Here is an 18,479-nt window from a genome sequence, read left to right as displayed (position 1 = left end):
AACCTTCGGGGTGAGCTTTGTCTTACTCCAGCCTCCAAGAGTAGTATTACTGCCCTTTTTTCTGAAAGAGTCAATAACTCCTTAACCTCTTTCCTCCCCACTGTCTTGTTCTTATTTTATCACCTTGGTCTTTTGGGGCTGAACTAAAAAGAGATCTTTTTGAGGCAAGTGGTTTATACCAGATAATACATAGAGCTGCTCTGATGAGCTTTCTAGCCCTAAAACAGCTCACAGAGCAGGGACGTAAGGGCTGGGCACAGTGCCAGCAGCCTGCAGCTGGCTGGTTGGGGTGCTGTGCCCACCTCACTGCCAAGCTGGCTCCCACGCCTCGCAGACCCAGCTGCCTGCCCTCCGCGGCAGCTCGCAGCAGTAGCTTGTCCCTCATCAGTTCAGACCTCCTCCCTGGCCCCACGCCATAAACCCACGTGCTCCTTAAAGATGCAGCTGAAGCAGGTACCATCTGCAAGAATTGCTGCCAAACAGCTGGGCAAGCAAAACTGAACACTATTCTTGGGGTAAAAAAGGAGAAATACTTCTTTTCTAAGGTGGTGGTGGTTGTGTGCAAGTCTGGAGGAGTGACAAATTAGGCATACATCATTCTGCATTGACCAAAATGCTCTGTGTTGGGGGAAGAAAAAAAAAAAAAAAAAACGAAAAAAACTTTTTCATTAGGCACCTCTGATTGTTCATATAGTGTGCTGTGTGTACACCCTAAAGGAGATCAGCAGCAGTGCAGTACAGCAGTAACAGCAGCAGATTGGTGACTGCATGTTTTAGCATCCCTGCTAAAACTTTAAGGCAAGAGGGAGTAAATGTTACTTTTTATGATAGGCTGTTGTGCCTCATCAGAAAGTATGTGGAAACTGCAGTGTTTACTCATCTTTACAAGAAGAAAATTCACTGCTTTAATCACTGAAATGTCAAGTGCAGCATTGCGTGGAGTGGATTTTCCCCTCCTCCAGAGCACTTGGGAAATGGGAAATGCTGCTGGCACAGGGCTTAGCGTGAGCTTCTCCCTCCAGAAGAAGCAATGAAGTATGTTGAGTTGCCCAACTATTTGTTTCACAAGATTTGATTTTTTTTTCCCATTTTAAGTTCTTTAGTCTGTAAGATGGGGGAGCTGTTGCATTGTACAAAAAAATTGCACAGACAGTTCCTCCTAGTTACTAGTGTTGTGTCATCTCTTAAGCAGCCTGCAGCAGGAGTTCAGTAGAAGCCAGGACAGCTGTGCAAGCCTGCAGCAGGCACAGAGGCTTGCTGGAGTAAGGGCTTATCCAATTATTGCATTCATCAGCCAATGAGGCACTGAGAGAGCTGTGCATGAACCTGACCCAGGCAAATTGTTGGTTGAGCCTCTTCCTTATAATTAGTTCTAAGTTTTTTCAGGGTAGACTGGCTTTGTGTTTATGCCCAGTGTACTTTTGTTAGTGGTAAAGCATCAGCACAGATGATGCTTTACCACCAAAAGATTGATTTATTGCTCTCTGGTGTGCTTCCCTATCTGGTGACAACTGGCACAGACAGTGAATCCGTCCCTGCATCTGAAAGCGCCATGGAGAGGAGGGAGATTGTGGGTCTGGGCTGGTCCTCAGGCAGACTTGGTTCATCAGTTGAAACGAAATCGAGTAAAGGAGATGCTTAATAACTGAAACCTACTTTTGTCAGGTTTTTTATCTTCTTTTGAAAATCTTTTTAATTGCACTGTTTGTTTGATCTTTTAACATATCTTCTTTTTGAGAAGGAAGTAAAATAAAGCACTGTATGTAGTTTGGATTGTTTTTTAAATCTCATACAAGATTGTATGAAGATTTCTACAAATTGGTACCTGTCTGTCAAAAAAGTGTTTAATATCCTTCAGTATTTTTAATTCTTTACATATAAACTGGAGTACTAACACAGATTAAAACTGGACATCCAGTAGTGATCTAGCACACTAAGTAATTTTGTTTTATTATGTGTGAATAATAATCCATAATGAATCCATTTTTTAACTCCGTTTTGTAAGAGATGCTGGTCCGGTGTAACACAAGCACCTCTCCCTGTACTGCAGTCCCTCGAGGTGGGGGGCAGGCACCATGGTGGTGGCTGTCACTCACAGCACAGAGGCACAAACGCCCCAGCCGCCAGCCCAAGCTGGGTGTTGGGCAGAAAGGCACCAAGCACAACAGGGAGCTGCCGCTGCGGCAGGAGGGCAGCACTGCTGTGCTGGGGCTGGGGCAGAGGTGAATGTAAAACAAGGGGGCTGCTGACAACCCCAGCAATGCTGTCTTTCCAGCTGTAAAAGGACATACAGGTGTTACTGAGGCAGACACTGCCTTCAGTCTGTGACGCCTGGTTCTTGGTGCAGGAGTGTTTTTTACTGTTGCTTTTCAGCTAACAGCAGGAGGTGGGAGCCAAAAAATACCAATGGCCAGGGAAAGGACCCAATGCTGCCATGCAATGCTGCTGCGTGATGAACTGGTATTGAGAAAAAAAAAAAAAAAAAAAAAAAAAAAAAAAAAAAAAAAAGCCCTAGACTCCTTCCTCTGAGGGAGTTTAACCTGCTGGATCTAAGGGCAGAGATCACCCATCACTGCACAAGGATCCCTGCTGGCACACTGCACAGCACCCACATCCCCCTCAGCGCCAGACCTCATGTTGCTGCCCAAACTGCGCCTGCCACAAGGGACCCTGCCATTTCTCTCAGCCGCGACAGGCCCACAGGGACAGGGATGATGATGGAGAAATGCAGAACACAACTCAAGGAGCCATCATCAGAGCTGGCAATCTTTTGACCCTGTACATGTGAGTGTGCTTCTGCTGCATTTAGGCAGGCAGAAGTGCTGGGTGATGTGTGCATGGGACAGGCTGCACCTGGCCATAGTGCAGGTACCTTTGTCCTGCATCATCAGGGCTCAACACCCACCTCTTTGCTTATTTAACAAAACAGAGTGGCTGAGTTAAGGATGCACCCTATTGCCTGTCACCTTCTCCCTTCTGGTAGCATTTAGGTGTGCCCTTAACATTTAAAAAATGTCATTCCTTAATACTTGCATTCTCTTTGGTTTGTTGTTTGCTTAGTTGTTTTGTTTGTTTGTTTGTTTGTTTGTTTTTAATTCTTTCCTGTTCACATTCTTTCTTCTGTGATTTATATTTTCCTTGTTGAGGTGATATCTCAGCAGAAAATAGCAAAATCAGTATCACCAGCCTTCATGCAAAGTCCCTTAGCATGCTTGCTGCTTCTGAAACAGCCATGTGGAGAGCTTGTTTCCATAATGAACTGAAAAATTGTTTGCTCTTCTCCCAGTTGCTGATTTAAGTGTTTTTCTTAAGCCAAGTCTTGCATGGAAAAGGGTATCCAATAATTCAAGCTGTTTGCACTGTCTTCCTTCCACATGTCCCGTCTCTTCTCTTGCATCCAAGCAACAAGCTGAAGGCACATGTTCAGATGACTGTGATGGGAGCATGAAGAATACTAGAAATCTCATTTATGCACACAAGCTTAATAAATCAATAAACACATTACAGTATACAATCTTTAATTTATAGTCTTTACAGTCACAGTTTAAAGCCTACAGAAAGTCACTACTGGTGTAACCACATTTAAATGAAAAAGCTAGACGAAATTTGAGTCAATTGTCACTCTAAAATTTTCCTCTTGAATGCAGGCAAGATCCAGATTTTTCTGATGATTTGGTCACCAAAGAAAGAATGCAATATTCCACTGGACTAGGAAAAGAAAGCAGGCTGAGTGACTGTTAGGAGTAAACATCCTAAACAAGCAGAACTGAAAAAATAATAAGGTAACTAATATTTTGGGGAAGTTGCTAATTGGAAAAAAAATACAGACACACATGCAAAAAGAGTCTACTAATAACTGTTCAAAAGAGAGTGAGCTGAAATCTGGCATGGATCCCCACAGCTTCTGAGCTTGTTCAATTAAAATCAACACTGAATGGTTTTTCTTTCACTTCCATTACTCAAGCTGCATTCTTCAAAGGGATAGCAAATGAGTGATATGCATATGAAAGAACCATGGAGTATGAAATTACAAAATGATACAGGGTTTGGATATTTGCACTTTGAGATATTAAATCTTCTGAAGGAAAATATTTGAGCAAATTCTGAATAAAGAACCCTACAGAGGAGGAAGGAAGAACTGTGAGATAAATCTAATAAGGAAGAGACTATGCAATTGCCAAGCACTATTGAATTACTTACTTTAGCCATGACACAGTATTTCAAGTGGAGAATTTACTCCTGTCTAGTCAGGCACATTGTAAAGGCCATTTGGGCCTGTTTTCTATTCATGTCTGCAGTGGGGCAATCTGTGGGGTGCACTCATGTCCTTCTCATGCAATTTTTCCTGCCACCACAGTGCCACCAAGGCGTGGTTTGGGGACCACAGTGTCTGTGTCTGGTTGTGCTGGGCTGCACTGCACGTTCAGGATCATTCCCTCCTTCCTACACCTCTCTTCCCCACCACTCCCTCTGCTGCCTGCTCTCCTTGGGCTGCCAGCATGAAGCACACCAGACCGCATGCAGCCGTGTTGGTCCCATTCTTGCACAATCCACCCATGTGCAAACGGGGGGGTGGAGGACTAGTGCTACCTGCTGCAAAGATGTGCCCGCTTTGGTCTCAGTCTGCGTGCTGGTTTAACACTGATGGGCACCTCAGCTCCACTATGCCACTCTGTCACTCCCTCTCCTCAAAAGAACAGGGGGGGAAAATACGATGAAAAAGGGCCCACGGGTTGAGATAAGGACAGGGAGATCACTCAACAATTACTATAATGGGCAAAAGAGAGATAAATGTAATTTATTGCCTACCACATACAGACTAGAGCAGTGAAAACTACAAGTAAAAATGCCTTCCCCCCAACCACCCTCTTCCACTTCCTCTCCCCGAGCAGCGCAGGGGAATGGGGACTGGGGGCTGTGGTCACTCCCTGAGGCTTCGTCTCAGCCGCCCCTCCCAGACCCTCTGTGTCCCTGCTCTCCGTGGGGTCCCTCCCATGGATGCCGTCCTTCCCCAGCTGAGCCTGGGGGGGCAGCCCACAGGCTGCAGCTCTTCAGGAACTGCTCCCACACGGCTCTGTCCCATGGGGTCCATCCCCCAGGAGCAAACTGCTCCAGCACGGGTCCCCACGGGCAGCAGCTCCCCCCAGCCCCCTGCTCCTGCGTGGGCTCCTCTCCACGGGCTGCAGCTCCGGCCCGGGGCCTGCTCCTGTGGGGGCTCTCCATGGGCCGCAGCCTCCTCCAGGCCACATCCCCCTGCTCCACCGGGGGCTCCTCCACCCATGGGGGGGCTGCAGTGTGGAGATCTGCTCCGTGTGGGACCCATGGGTGCAGGGGGACAGCCTGCTCCACCAGGGGTCTCTCCACAGGCCGCAGGGGAACTGCTGCTGTGAGCCTGGAGCACCTCCTGCCTCCTGCTGCACTCACCTTGTGGTCTATGGGATCGTTTCTCTGCATTTTCTTGCTCCTTTCTCACAGCCGTTGTGCAGCAGTTCTGTTATGTTGGTTTTTCTTTTTTCCTTTCTAAACCACCTCACAGAGGCACAACCAGTGGTGCTCATGGCTTGGCTCTGGACAGTGGTAGGCTCTTTTTGGAGATGGCTGGAGCGGGCTCATCCCTAATGTGGGCAGCTTATGGGCTCTGCTCACAGAGACTCTCTCTGCAGCCCTGTGCTACCAAAACCTTGCCGTGTAAACCTAATGCAGTCTGCCAGCCTACTTTATTTTGAATACTATGTACAGATCAGAAGGCATTAAAAGTCATCTGATTGGCACAGAATTATCTTGTGCTTTCAGGAACATGCTGCATGCAAAGCACTTGGAAAGTTGCTTTAGAAAAGCCCTGGCCCTGACAGTCTCTCTAATCGCGTAAGACTTCCATGCTGTGGTTAAAAATCTCAGAATGTCATGAATTGACGGTAATTAGTGATAATTGTTTCACATGCAGGCAGTAAATCTGACTAATAACTCCCTTTACAAGAGTCAGGGAGATCGGGGACACCCGGGTCAGAAGCCGTCACTGCTAATTACCGGCTCGCTCCTCCTGTTGCTAGCACAGGCTTCTCTGCGGAGTCTGCTGCTGGTGACTGTGCAGGGAGAGGGCTCAGCCCTGCAAGACGCTGAGCTACCCTGGCACCACGCTGGGGCATGCAGCAGCCGGGTTGGCACTGCAGCCCAGGTCCCTTTCAGAGGCCACAAACAGATATTTTTTTTTTAATATAAAAGAAAAGAAAAGAAAAGAAAAGAAAAGAAAAGAAAAGAAAAGAAAAAGAAAAAAGGGGGAGGGGGGGGCAGGCATGTAATCCCTGTCTGAACTGCTACAGGGCACAAGCCAAGAGCCAAAAGGCTTTGTGCTGCTGATTGAAGTTCTTCTAGAGATGAATCCAGGCTGGGATGAAAAAAGCTTCATGAGGCAAAACCCAAACAGCCCCTTGGGTAAGTTGCTCCAGCGACTTACTATCCTTATTGTTATAAACATGCATCTTAAATTTACTTTTAAATTTTACTCTTTAGTTTCCAAATGTGGGAGTATATGTGTGTGTGTGTGTATAATTTATTTGATTTATTATTTTGAGGCCTCGCCCCTAAAAATAAAGGTTTCTCAGCACTGGGTAATATATGGTAGTATGGTGAAAGGCCATGGGATATTAGGAAGGGGTGAGGAGATATTAAGAATTATATTGTCATCTCCAGAGGAGAGAGGAGAAAAAAAAAATAAAAAAGAACACTCTCCTCTTAGGAAGCACCTCTGCAAGGCCACACATCTGCAGGCTCTTGAAATTCACAAAGGTGAAGTGAGAGTGTTACTGCTGATACTGCCACAGCAGCTGGAGAAAATATGACTGCAAGGAAGGGACTGCTAATCTGAAAGGGTCAAGAAACCCTGCTAAATCAGAGGCAGCCATTTACCAGGCTGCATTCCCGCCTCCCCTGCCAGCCCAGCCCACCCTGCTGGAGTTACACCTTGGCCATCCCTGGGTGCAGGGAAAGGGATCTCCCTGCTGTCAGACCCTGCTCTCAGGTGCCTCATTCCCCTGAGGTGCGTGGGGTCCCACTGCCCAGGGCCCAGATTGCTGTGTCCCCTGCCCAGAGGTGTGCTTGGGAAACGCTGCCCTAGCTCAGGGAGAAGTTGGAGTTTGCCTTACTGTGATGAAGGGACCTGATGGGGGACAGCAGTGATGGCGAGCACCCAGCCTCACAGGAACCCCCGCCCTTACTGCCCAGCATGTGCACCCGCCAGCTGGAAGCTGCTGGTGGAGATTGCCCCCTGCCCCGGCTCGCAAACCCCTGTTCTGCCAGCCCTGCAAAGCTGCCTGCCTCACACAGCACTGTCCTCGAGGACAGCAGGCATGAAACCACATTTCCCTGTGAATATCAAGCACTTAGATGCTCCTACTGGTATTAAAAAATGTATATGTTTTATAGAATCAAAAGACAAGATTACAAAGATACAGTGCCCTGAAGTCAATGAGCTTCTGAAGTCAGTGAGCAATATGAATATGCAAAACAAATATGCATTCAGTACATATAGGAACATGAAATTGTACAGGAAGTGGGAACAGTATCTACAGAAAATGTCCTTTACACGGCAATGACCAAGCACTTCAGGTAGCTGTGTGAAACAGCAGTCATTCATACGCACTGAGTGAAAGGCAGTTCTAGAAACCTCCCCCTCTGTGCTGGAGATAATACCCTTCAGAAATGCTTTTCCCATTACAGACACCATGCTACCAAAGTCACATCTGCACATCCCTGCCTCTCCACTCTCAGAGATCTGTGCGTGTTGCTACAGCGCAGCATGAATTCTACATTGCCAGTGGCAGACACAGTAATGAAAAGCATCTTCCTTTTGCAGCAGCTTCAGCGCCCTCGCAGCAGCCTTCTCAATGAGCCCATGCAGGAGCCTTTGCTTAGCGCTGACCTGGAAATCTACCTATCTGCCTCCTGGTAGGAGGGAGCTCAGGGCTGCTGAAGGCTGTTATGTGTACACTCAGCATAAAAACCTCTGCTCACCTTAACGCCTTGCTACCCTTCCACAGCCCCGCGCTAGCCGCCACACTGGGAGCAGATCGACCGTTTCCCCCAGCAAAAGCCTGCTTGGGAGCCTGCCAGAGGGGCACTCGGGGTTCTCCCCATGTCAGAGTGGCAGATTTCTGTTTGTGCTGCAGGACGCAGCAGTGCCAGGAACCCACACATCAGGGCGGCTGGAGACATTGTGTGCAAATTCCTGTGCATCAGACAGGGCTGGCAGGGAGACGGAAAGTACAAATCAGGAGCTGCATTTGCACTAAGGCTCACGTATGCTTGTGCTGCTGTTCCTTAGCTGGAGAGGACTCTGTTTTCCACGTTAGGGCCTCTCTTTCTGGTGACTATTGCCTACTGCCTGCTGTTCTCCCCAGACAGCTCAGCCCAGACCGAGTGTGGAAGTCCTCAGGGCCCTCTCCAAGGAGCTCTTCTGTCAGCCCTTCCCCAGCACAGCGCACCTCACCCAGCCAGGGCAATCACATTTACCTCCTCCCAGCTAAATTGAAATATGTTTGTCCTCATGTACTCCATGCAGATTGGGTCCATACATTATTAGGTTCAGGATAAACCTGTCTAGAGAGTCAGTCATTAAGAAAATGTTGCTGGCTGGGCAATTCTGCTGCAATTGGCTTCCCTTAAGCCCAGTCTTTTTTTGATAATAGATACATCCACTTATCTTCAGCTGTTATTTCTTCTCAGTTTCTATTGCAGCTTTGCACACAACTAAGGACTAACTTAAAGATGCCTGTTTTGCTCTCTCACTTCAGCCCCTACTTTCTTAAAATGTAGGCCCTAGTGCATTTTTTCCATCTGATGATACCATCCACAATCTGATTGTTCCTAAAAACCTTGGTTTTGGTCTATCACAACAGTACCATGGGGAGGATAGCTGGCTTTTGTGGGTAAGAAGCTCAGTGGTCTCAGCTGCTCCTCAATCCATCAGCTACCTCTATTCCATAAACTTGCTTCCTTTCACCAGCATCTTTCAGTGCCTCTGTTCACCACCACAGGCCTTACCAAAGACATAAGCATAAAGTGAACACGTCTGTTCTTCTGCCTTTCACAGCTTTATTTTAATCTTGGCCCCAGCCAAAATGCAGAGGAGCCATCTTTCTCTCATGTTGCTGAACATAATGGTTCAGCGTGGTACTCTACATGCTGTGTCAAAGCCTATCCTTACTTTTCTTCTGGAAATTTTACTTTCTCTAGGATTCTCACTGTCTCCAAGATGCACTTTCCTTTGCTGTATAATCTTTTTTTTTTTTTCTTTTTTTTTTTTTTTTCCCAACTCTTTGCAAGTTCTCTCACTCCTTATGTTCTCTTTAAAATTGTTCATCCACTTGGGACACCTTCACTCAAATTTTCCCTTTCATGAAGGAACATAAATAAAGCACTGCACAGCTATATTTCAGAAAGGCATTTTTTGATATCTGAGTGGGATTTTTTTTTTTATACACAATAAAGAAATAGGTACTATTGTCTCCATTTGACTTGTTCTCTCATAACTCCCCTCTCAAACTACATAGCAAAAGGATGTGCTGCCAGAAAAGCTTTTTACCTTCTGGAAAAGTGCAGATACTCATGAATAAGATGTTCTCAATCAGTGCATCCAAAAATCTGCTCTCTATATGACCACAGAAGAACCACCTTCCTTTTTGAGACTTTGAGCTTATTGAACTACTGGCCTGGTCCAGGATGGGGTTGTATTGCTGGTCACACCTGGGAGAGCTGCATTTTACTTCAAGGAGAGCACTGACTCTGAAACACCAACAATGAACAAATTTACTTTCTCAAAAACAAACCAACAAAAGAGAGAGAGAGAGAGAGAGAGAGAGAGAGAAATCATCTTCAATCTTGCTTATCTGACTGGAAAAACATTTCTATAGATTTCATTAACTCTACCTGATTTTAGATTATTTTTTTAAACAAACTTACCATTGCAATTTAGTAAGCCCATGTACTTTTCCAGTAGAAAGGCAGAAGAGATTTTTGTCAATCCTAGTTTTATCTCCAAACATGAGAAAAACCAAAATGTGCAAGAGAGCTCACATGCAAAACAACAAGTCTAATTTCTGCTGTTTTTCCATATTTAACATAGTTTAACGGAAAATGTGTAAAACTACCCTGCTGGCCAGATACGAATCTGCTGCAGCGGGCGCGCAGGAAGGCAGGCATCCCTGGAGCCCATATGCTCGTGGGAGAGCAGTGCCAGCCACGCGCCGGGGGCTGCTGCCAGGGGCAGGCTCTCCCGTGTGATAAATAAAACCCATGAGCTACCCTTGGATTGGCTTTTAAGTTAAACTCCCACTGGGGTGCCAAAGAGTGGCAAAGAACGAGCACCTTCTTGTATCTCCTTCAGCCTGTTCTGCAGAAGAAATATGAACACAGCCAGAAGTGGAAGCAGGGTGAGGAAGAGGTGGGTGAGCCAGACTTCCTCTTTCAGTGGTGGATCTGCTTTGCTTGGCTTATAACCTCATCTGCAAATGCTCTGTCAGGATGCTGAGGCACTTATTTTATCAGCCCTGGACTTATTTCAAGCTTGCTTTCTGTCAAAAGCCAGTAACTAGATGTAATTCTTTAAATCATTAAAGTGTTTGTATAGTTAGCAATTACCAAATTCTACATCACAATTCTACAATTAGCAACTCCACATTGTTAATAATGAATTTAAGACTTGTGTGATAACTCTCAAGTGCTTTGATTCCTCCTGGAAGGATTATGCTTGCATTATGAACATGAGTCTATACACTAGCCAGCCATCACTAACCTGGTCCAAGTCTGAAAAGTGTTGGCATTTCCACAGTAAAGCTCAAGAGCCAGTGTCTTTTTTTGGAATAAGGAAGCTGCAGGTCAATCCTGTAGCTGTGAGGGCAAGGACTCACAGGGAAGGTGCCATGAGGCACCGGTCCTTGAGTACATCCAGCAAGACAGAAGTAGTCCTGCCAGTGGAAGGGTTTGGGAAGGTGGTTGAAAACAATCTCTGAGTTTTCTTCCCTTCCTCTCTTCCAGACAGCCCCAAGTGAAATTGCAATGGACGTGCCTCCTCCCTCGTCCCTCTAGCATCCATTCCCAGACAGTCCATGTTGCTCACAGAGCTCAGTGCCCACTCTGGCACTGCATGTCCCAAGAGGGCTGTGTGTGACACAAAGGTGCCGAGGACTCCCAGAGTCATTCTCTGGCTTTGTTTTTCCAGACAAATTCTGAAAATTCTTCAAGAATGAAAAAAATGCATGGAAGAATCCTGTGCAAACAAACAAGGCAGCATTCTTGAGATGAATGGGACTCAAAGTACTATTGCAACCTGGCTTTCTATTTTTCTTAAACAACAGCTTGTAACAACTAGATTTCCTGTTAGCTCTGCGGAATAGACTTTGTGGTTATTTGTGGTTTATTTAAATAACCCACTAGCATTGCTAGAGTTCTTTGATGTTGAAAAGGTTGACATTGAATAAAACTTAGTTTACATTTAAACTAACTCCCTTGTGCTCTCTCTCTCAAAAAAAAAAAAAAGCCAACAACAACAAATCAAAGAAATCCAGCCAATGAGTCCTGCTTCTTCTCTCTTCTCTCCTCTTTGCTTTCTCCTCATCATACCACATACAAAATGGCAATTTCTTCCCTAAAAAAATGCTTTTTGCCACTGCTCTGTACTATTTGCGAAGGCTGGAGATCTCATTGCCTTCAGGAGGTTTTCCAGGCCAGCTAGGTTCAGTATCCACTGAAATGAAGGTAGAAAAAGGATCTAACCCAAAAGCTGGATGAACCATGAGATGCAAAAGCATAGCAAGCAGTTTTTGTGGTTGGTTGGCTGCCCATTCCAAACCGTCTGCCAGGAAAAGGAGACGATGGCTGCGAATATGTGTGCAGCCCTTGACAGGGCACTGCCGCTCCTGCAGGCCCCACCACGCCGGCACTGCCTGCCCTGCCTCTGGCCTGGTGGAGCTGGGGCAGCCGTGTCTGCATTGACCAGGGCTGCGTCTGCTCTGCTCCACTTCTTCTTGTCCTTGCATGGGCTGCAGCCTCCAGGAGCTACTCCAGGCTGGAGCAGTGTGGACCACCAACACATAGACGTTGTGTGGGGAGATGGGGAGTCACGCAGGAGCAGAGGCGGAGACGTGGAGACGCAGACGTGAGGCAGGGCAGCGCAGGGGCGGCGAGCAGTGGGCGTGGGAGACCCATGGCTGTGCACAACTCACCACCAGCGGTTACAGAAATGCACGGCTGGTGTTTCAACAAGGGGACAAGGAATAGCACCTAACACATGCAGAGGCACCACATGGCATGTGTCCAGGTGTAACCTGGAGCTGCAGGGCAATGGAGAAGGAGAACATGTCAAGGTATCGGCTATACCTACAACAATACCCCGATCTCCCACACCTGCCCACAGCAGTGTGAGGATGGACAAGCGCTGGGGACACCAAGAGCCCTGGCCATGGGGGAGAACAGCCCCTCCTTTAGCCTTGCTGACAGCCTGAGAGGAGGGAAGGAACAGCCGAGCTGTGAGCCTGGCGGTGCTGGAAGGTTTGGGATGATACATCCTCTGGAGAGCGTGTCATGTGTCCTGTGTGAGCTCATGAACTAGACATTGCTGTTGTGGATGCTACAGGTTCACTTGAACTGAGGAATGATTGGGTATGTTTATAATGAAATTAAAAAAATAAAAATCCTGTATTTTTAAATACAAAACTATTTGAGCCACAAATTCTGGGAAATTGGAAGAATGTTCTGGGGTTATATGTTTTACTATAATCTCTTTTCCAGTTACTTGCTGTCAGCCAATGTGCAAGTCTGTCATCTTTACTTTTAGGTCTTTCTCATTCCTACATTATCCAAATTTTCTATTAATTTTGGTGCATTTTTGTCGTGGTTCTGCTTGAGTGGGCAGCCGAGCTCCACCACAGCCGCTCTCTCACTCCCCGTCCTCAAAGAGGAATGGGGAGAAAATACGATGAAAAGGGCTCAAAGGTTGAGATAAGGACGAAAAAATCACGCAGTAATTATTGTAACGGGCAAAACAGACTCGGCATAGGGAGATAGTAAGATTTATTGCTCATTACTAACAAGCTAGAGAAGTGAGAAACAAAGGAAAGAAACCAAAAGCACCTTCCCCCCCATCCACCCTCTTCTACCTCCTCCCCCCGAGCGGCGCAGGGGAACGGGGGAATGGGGGTTATGGTCAGCCTACAGCGCTTCTTCTCTGCCGCTCCTTCTCGGTCACTCTCGTCCCCTGTGCTGTGGGGTCCCACCCGCGGGATGCAGTCCTTGATGAACTGATCCGGCGTGGGCTTCCCACAGGCAGCAGCTCTTCCAGAACTGCTCCAGATATGGGTCCGTACCACGGGGTCCATCCCTCAGGAGCAAACTGCTCCAACCTGGCTCCCCTACGGGCAGCAGCTCCTGCCAGGTCACCTGCTCCTGCGTGGGCTCCTCTCCACGGGCTACAGGTCCGGCCCGGAATCTGCTCCGGCAGGGGTCTTCCACAGGCGGCAGCCTCCGTCGGTGCAGGGCCACCTGCTCCACCGTGGTCTCCTCCACGGGCTGCAGCGTGGAACCCTGCTCCACCGTGGTACTCCATGGGCTGCAGGGGGACATCCTGCTTCACCATGGGCCTCACCACAGGCCGCAGGGGACTTCTGCTCCGGCGCCTAGAGCACCTCTCCCCCTGCTTCTTCACTGACCTTGGCACCTGCAAGGCCGTTCCTCACTCCTCTCACTCTCCCAGCTGCTGTGTGGCGCAGCGTTTTTTTCCCTGTCTTAAATATGCTCTCACAGAGGCGCAAAACAACATCGTTTATTGGCTCAGCTCTGGAAAACAATGGGGCCCTTCCCAAACATGGGGCAGCTTCTAGATCCTTCTCACAGAAACCACCCCTATGGCCCCCTGCTACCAAAACCTTGCCACGTAAACCCACTACAATTTTATGTGTTTACTAACCAAACTGTCATTATTTTCAGGCTTCAGGATTTGACCTGCAAAGTTAGAATGTATTTTCTAAACCTATGTCCTGTTATTGCCAGCTTTAGGTTTTAGCTCCTTTCACGGTATTGCACAGTGATTTGCATAGATTTTTAGGATTTGGGGGTTTGGAGGTACATTGCTTTCTGAGTCTGCTCATGCTGGATAAATAGTTACATGGACTTTGAGTTGGAAGTGGAGGTTGTTTGCATCTTCTGCTGTATCTCTCAAAGTGGAAAATGTGATTTTCCTTCCAATTTGCAGAAATAACATACTTAGAGCTAATCTAAATACATAAGTTAGGTGAAGTCTATGTAGAGAGATTATATCTTTTAATAGAACCACTGATACAGTAGGCACAGTTTCAGATCCAAAGAGCTTTTGTTCCTGAAATATTGCCTTTTTTTTTTTTTTTTTTTTTTTCCAGCTACATCAGGTAGTAAAATAAAAGATCCTGTCTGCTATAAATCTGCCTTGCTTATATCCTTACAGCGTCATGGCTACAGCAGCCCTAGTGCTGTACTGTCTGACAAGCGATGTCATTTCTGTCCTCTGAGGAAAAACATGGCAGGAGTGGAATCCCAATTAATGGTTTTAAAAATAGCCTTGCAAACCTACTTCTTATGCAAATGTTAATTTGGTAAAAGATCCCCTATAAGACAGAAATGTTTGCATTCACTTGCTTTTGATTTACATAACAATATGTTCAGGAAGAAGCCCCTTTTACATTTGGTACTGCACTGAGCTGCTGGTAATGCATGTAAGCCTTAAACATATTAAGGATTACTCTGGCCAACTATGTGCTTCAAGCTCTTTTTAATTGCAAGCAAGTATAAAAAGTTAAAATGCCATAAATATAAAGCATTTCAGCAATTTTCTTAACAGTTACTCGAGCAAAGTTTTGTTTTTCTCTAACACAGGATACGCCTAACACAAAACCAGCTCACTGCAGTGCCCACATAACCTTGCAGCAAGCCAGAGCGATGCCGTGCCCCAGGCCACCTTGGCGCCCCTCAGCAGCCTCCTAGACCAGGTCTTGCTTCACTGAAAGAGTGCCAGGCGCTTCCAAGGGCCAAGGCCACAGGGGGCTGGGTCAAGCCATGCCCGGACACTGGGTGAACTTCTGCACCCAGTCAGCTTCATGACATTGAGCAGAACTGCCCAGGAACACTTGCACAGCAAGGCACAGTTGTCATGCAAGCAGCAGCTGGCAGAGGCTGCAGTGCAGGTGTGGGGACACGGGTGGGCAGGGAGGCCGGGGGGACACGGCAGGTCTGTGCCCAGCCAGCAGCTCTGCAGGGAATGCACACAGGGAGCACAGAGCTGGAGTGGCTGCCGTGACCCCAGTGGTGCCCCTGGTGCTGCTGCCCTCACCGCGAGGAGCAGCCACGGCCCTGCACAAGCAGGAGTGAGCCATGTGCAGCCCTCAGGCGGAGCCTCACAACCCAGAAACCAACATTCATCATCACAGGGGTGTTATCCCAAGCTTTTAATTGCTGAAATAATTAATGTAATACAAAACACACTAAATAATATATCAAACAAGATCTGATACATTGCACACATCAGAGAAACTTACTTACTGAGGACTTGTCCTCTATATTTTTCTAAGCTTCACAAACCAGTTTATGAGCCACAATGTTGTTTTGCCCATTCAGGTGTCCCCTTCGTGATTTATTCTTTTTTTTTTTTTTCCTATTTTTTTATGTATTTATTCAATCTGTACTGCATAGTAGTGATTATTTATCTCTGGACCACATGACAGTGAACCCTGCTTGGCTGGCATTCAGCAGTCTGGAGGTACCTCATTCATCTTTTGTTTGCCTTGAACATAAGTCATAAGAAAACCCTGGCCCCTTGGAAATATATCCTATTTTTCTGCAAGTTAAATATATAATTCTGCAAAACAAATACACAAATAAAGCATAAATGTATATTTTGATATTTCTATGAAGTTTTGATTAAATAAAAATCAAGCACTTGGGAATATATTTCACTTTTTTGGAAACTGTTTTCATTTCCAATCCCTCTTCACCTGCAATTTCAGGTCTCCCTTCCCTGCTTTTCCCAGTTCATTTCCAATTTCCCTTACTGGAAAAAAAGAAAAAAAGAAAAAAAAAGAATGGAGGGAATGGAGGGAGTAGAACATGAAATAAAAATACTGAAATTCTGAGCTTTGTGCTTTCTTTCAATAAAAGTGAAAAGTCATTGAGGTACATTTGTAGGACAGAATTTAGGGACTAACCAAAAGACAGGAGCAGCCTCTGTTTTACTGTAGAAGTTCTTTGAATAAAACTGAAAAGAGATGTTTCCTTTCCTTATGCTGCAATGCAATATGTGCATGGCCCCAAACTGTCAGATGGGAATTAGCATCTGTTAGTTCTCATTTTAAGAGTACTTTCTTACAGCTATCATGAAGACAGGATAGGTAGACAACTGATCAGCCAGAAATTACTGGTAACCCGTGCTCCATTAGTATTACAAGAAGCATTATAGTTTTGAGTCCTGTCAAAATTAAGACACAATCTGAACTGAGAAATTGTCTTTCATTACTGAAACAGAAAGACAGACTGTCCCTTGGAATGGGAATAAGATCTTTAAGGGTAGATCATTTTATTAGGAACAAAGATTTTACCTAAACTGATAAATATTAATGAATCACCAGGATTAAGTGACTGTTCACCCAAGACTTCTGTGGGATTAAAATATGATATTGCCCAAGTACAAACTGCAGTACGTAGCTTGCTGTATGAGTCGCCACTAGTGCCAGGCTCCTCTCACTAGGGCTCCAGGGGTCACACAAGACGCGAAAGATCAGACATGAGCACAGACTGGGAGAAGAACTCACTGGGAAGAGCCCTGCAGAGAAGGACTTGGGAGGTTTGGTGGACAAAAAGCTCGACACAAGCCAGCAGTGTGTGCCTGCAGCCCAGAGACCAACTGTGTCTGGGCTGCACCAACAGAGGGGTGGGCAGCAGGTGAGGGAGAGGATTGTGCCCCTCTGCTCTGCCCTCGTGAGCCCCACCTGGAGCCCTGCACCAAGGAGGATGTGGGGCTGTTAGAGCAGGTGCAGAGGAGGGCCATAAAAGTAATCAAGGGGCTGGAGCACCTCTGCTGTAAAGAAAGGCTGAGAGAGCTGGGGCTGTTCAGTCTGGAGAAGGGAAGGTTCCAGGTGACCTCATTGTGGCTTTTCAGTACTTAAAGGGGACTTATAAAACAGATGGAGAGTGACTCTTGGCTCAATCTGATAATGACAGGGCAAGGGGGAATGGTTTTAAACTAAAAGAGAGGAGATTTGGATTAGAGATTAGGAGGAAATTCTTCCCTCAGAGGGTGGTGAATCACTGGAACAGGTTGCCCAGAGAAGCTGTGGATGCCCCATCCCTGGAGGCGTTCAAGACCAGGTTAGATGAGGCCCTGGGCAACCTGGTCTAGTGGGTGGCATTCCTGCCTATGGCAGGGGGTTGGAACTGGGTGGTCTTTAATGTCCCTTCCAACCCAAGTTGTTCTATGATTCTATGATTTTTATCATGGGCACACCTTATGCAAAAGTAACACCAAGACATTATTGTGAGCATCGCTGAAATCTTAATAGTCAAATCACTACCAATCCAGAGCTAATAGCTACAGCAAAAGCAGTTACAGTTGCTGTACTCCAGCCAAGGGAGCTGCAGGTGGGTGATGCTGAGCTCAGGCAGTGCCAGTGTGACAAGCTCCAGTGCTGGGCCTGGAAAACTCAGTGCAGAGCGCATAGACTGTGACTGGCAATGACAACACCACTTCACAGGGTGACACAGCTGCATTTCCCATCTTTTGATAGCCTGCAGATTGCAGCTGTCACTCAAAAGCACTGTAAGAATGTGTAAATCCCTTTTGAGTACAGCCTCCCCACCAGGGCCACACGAAGGAGCATCCTAGGGGCACTTGCCCCTCCCTGCTCTGTCTTGCTTCGTGATGCCCTGTGCAGCTCCAGGGGAGCTCTGCAGCTCACTGTGGGATGGACAGCCAATCCTGGTTTGTGAAGTGCCTCACGTAATTCCTAACAGAAAACACAAATCTACTCTAATTGCTAAATTAGTTCTATAATGTGTAAAGACAAGTTCAGAAGTCTTGCAGCTGATAAAAATGATCCACTGGGCCACTCACTTGTTCCATCCCCATGAGCCCCATGTGCCTACAGCCCCCTGCGTCGGGGGGCAGAACCCCACTGCTGGCAGCTCCCTGCTTGCAGAACAAGGACCTGCAGAACAGTGTGAAGCAACAAGCTCAGCGCCAGCTGCAGGTCCATATGTGGAAAACTTATTAAGAATCATAGGATTACGATATGTAAATAAAGCTAACATATGCACAAACTATGCTACTTCAACATTAATTGTTGCCATCATATGAATCATGCTTTGCTCCTCTGGAGATTGTATCCACCTGTGGAGTGTTCATGAAAGGTGATAATTAACCTCAGTCTTTATGTATTACATTTAACTAACTTTACACAGTCCTGATT

The sequence above is a fragment of the Aythya marila genome (genome assembly GCF_965140915.1).
Source record: "Aythya marila genome assembly, chromosome: 5".
Taxonomy (NCBI): domain Eukaryota; kingdom Metazoa; phylum Chordata; class Aves; order Anseriformes; family Anatidae; genus Aythya; species Aythya marila.
The sequence above is the reverse complement of the archived record's forward strand: the minus strand, read 5'-3'. Positions refer to the sequence as shown.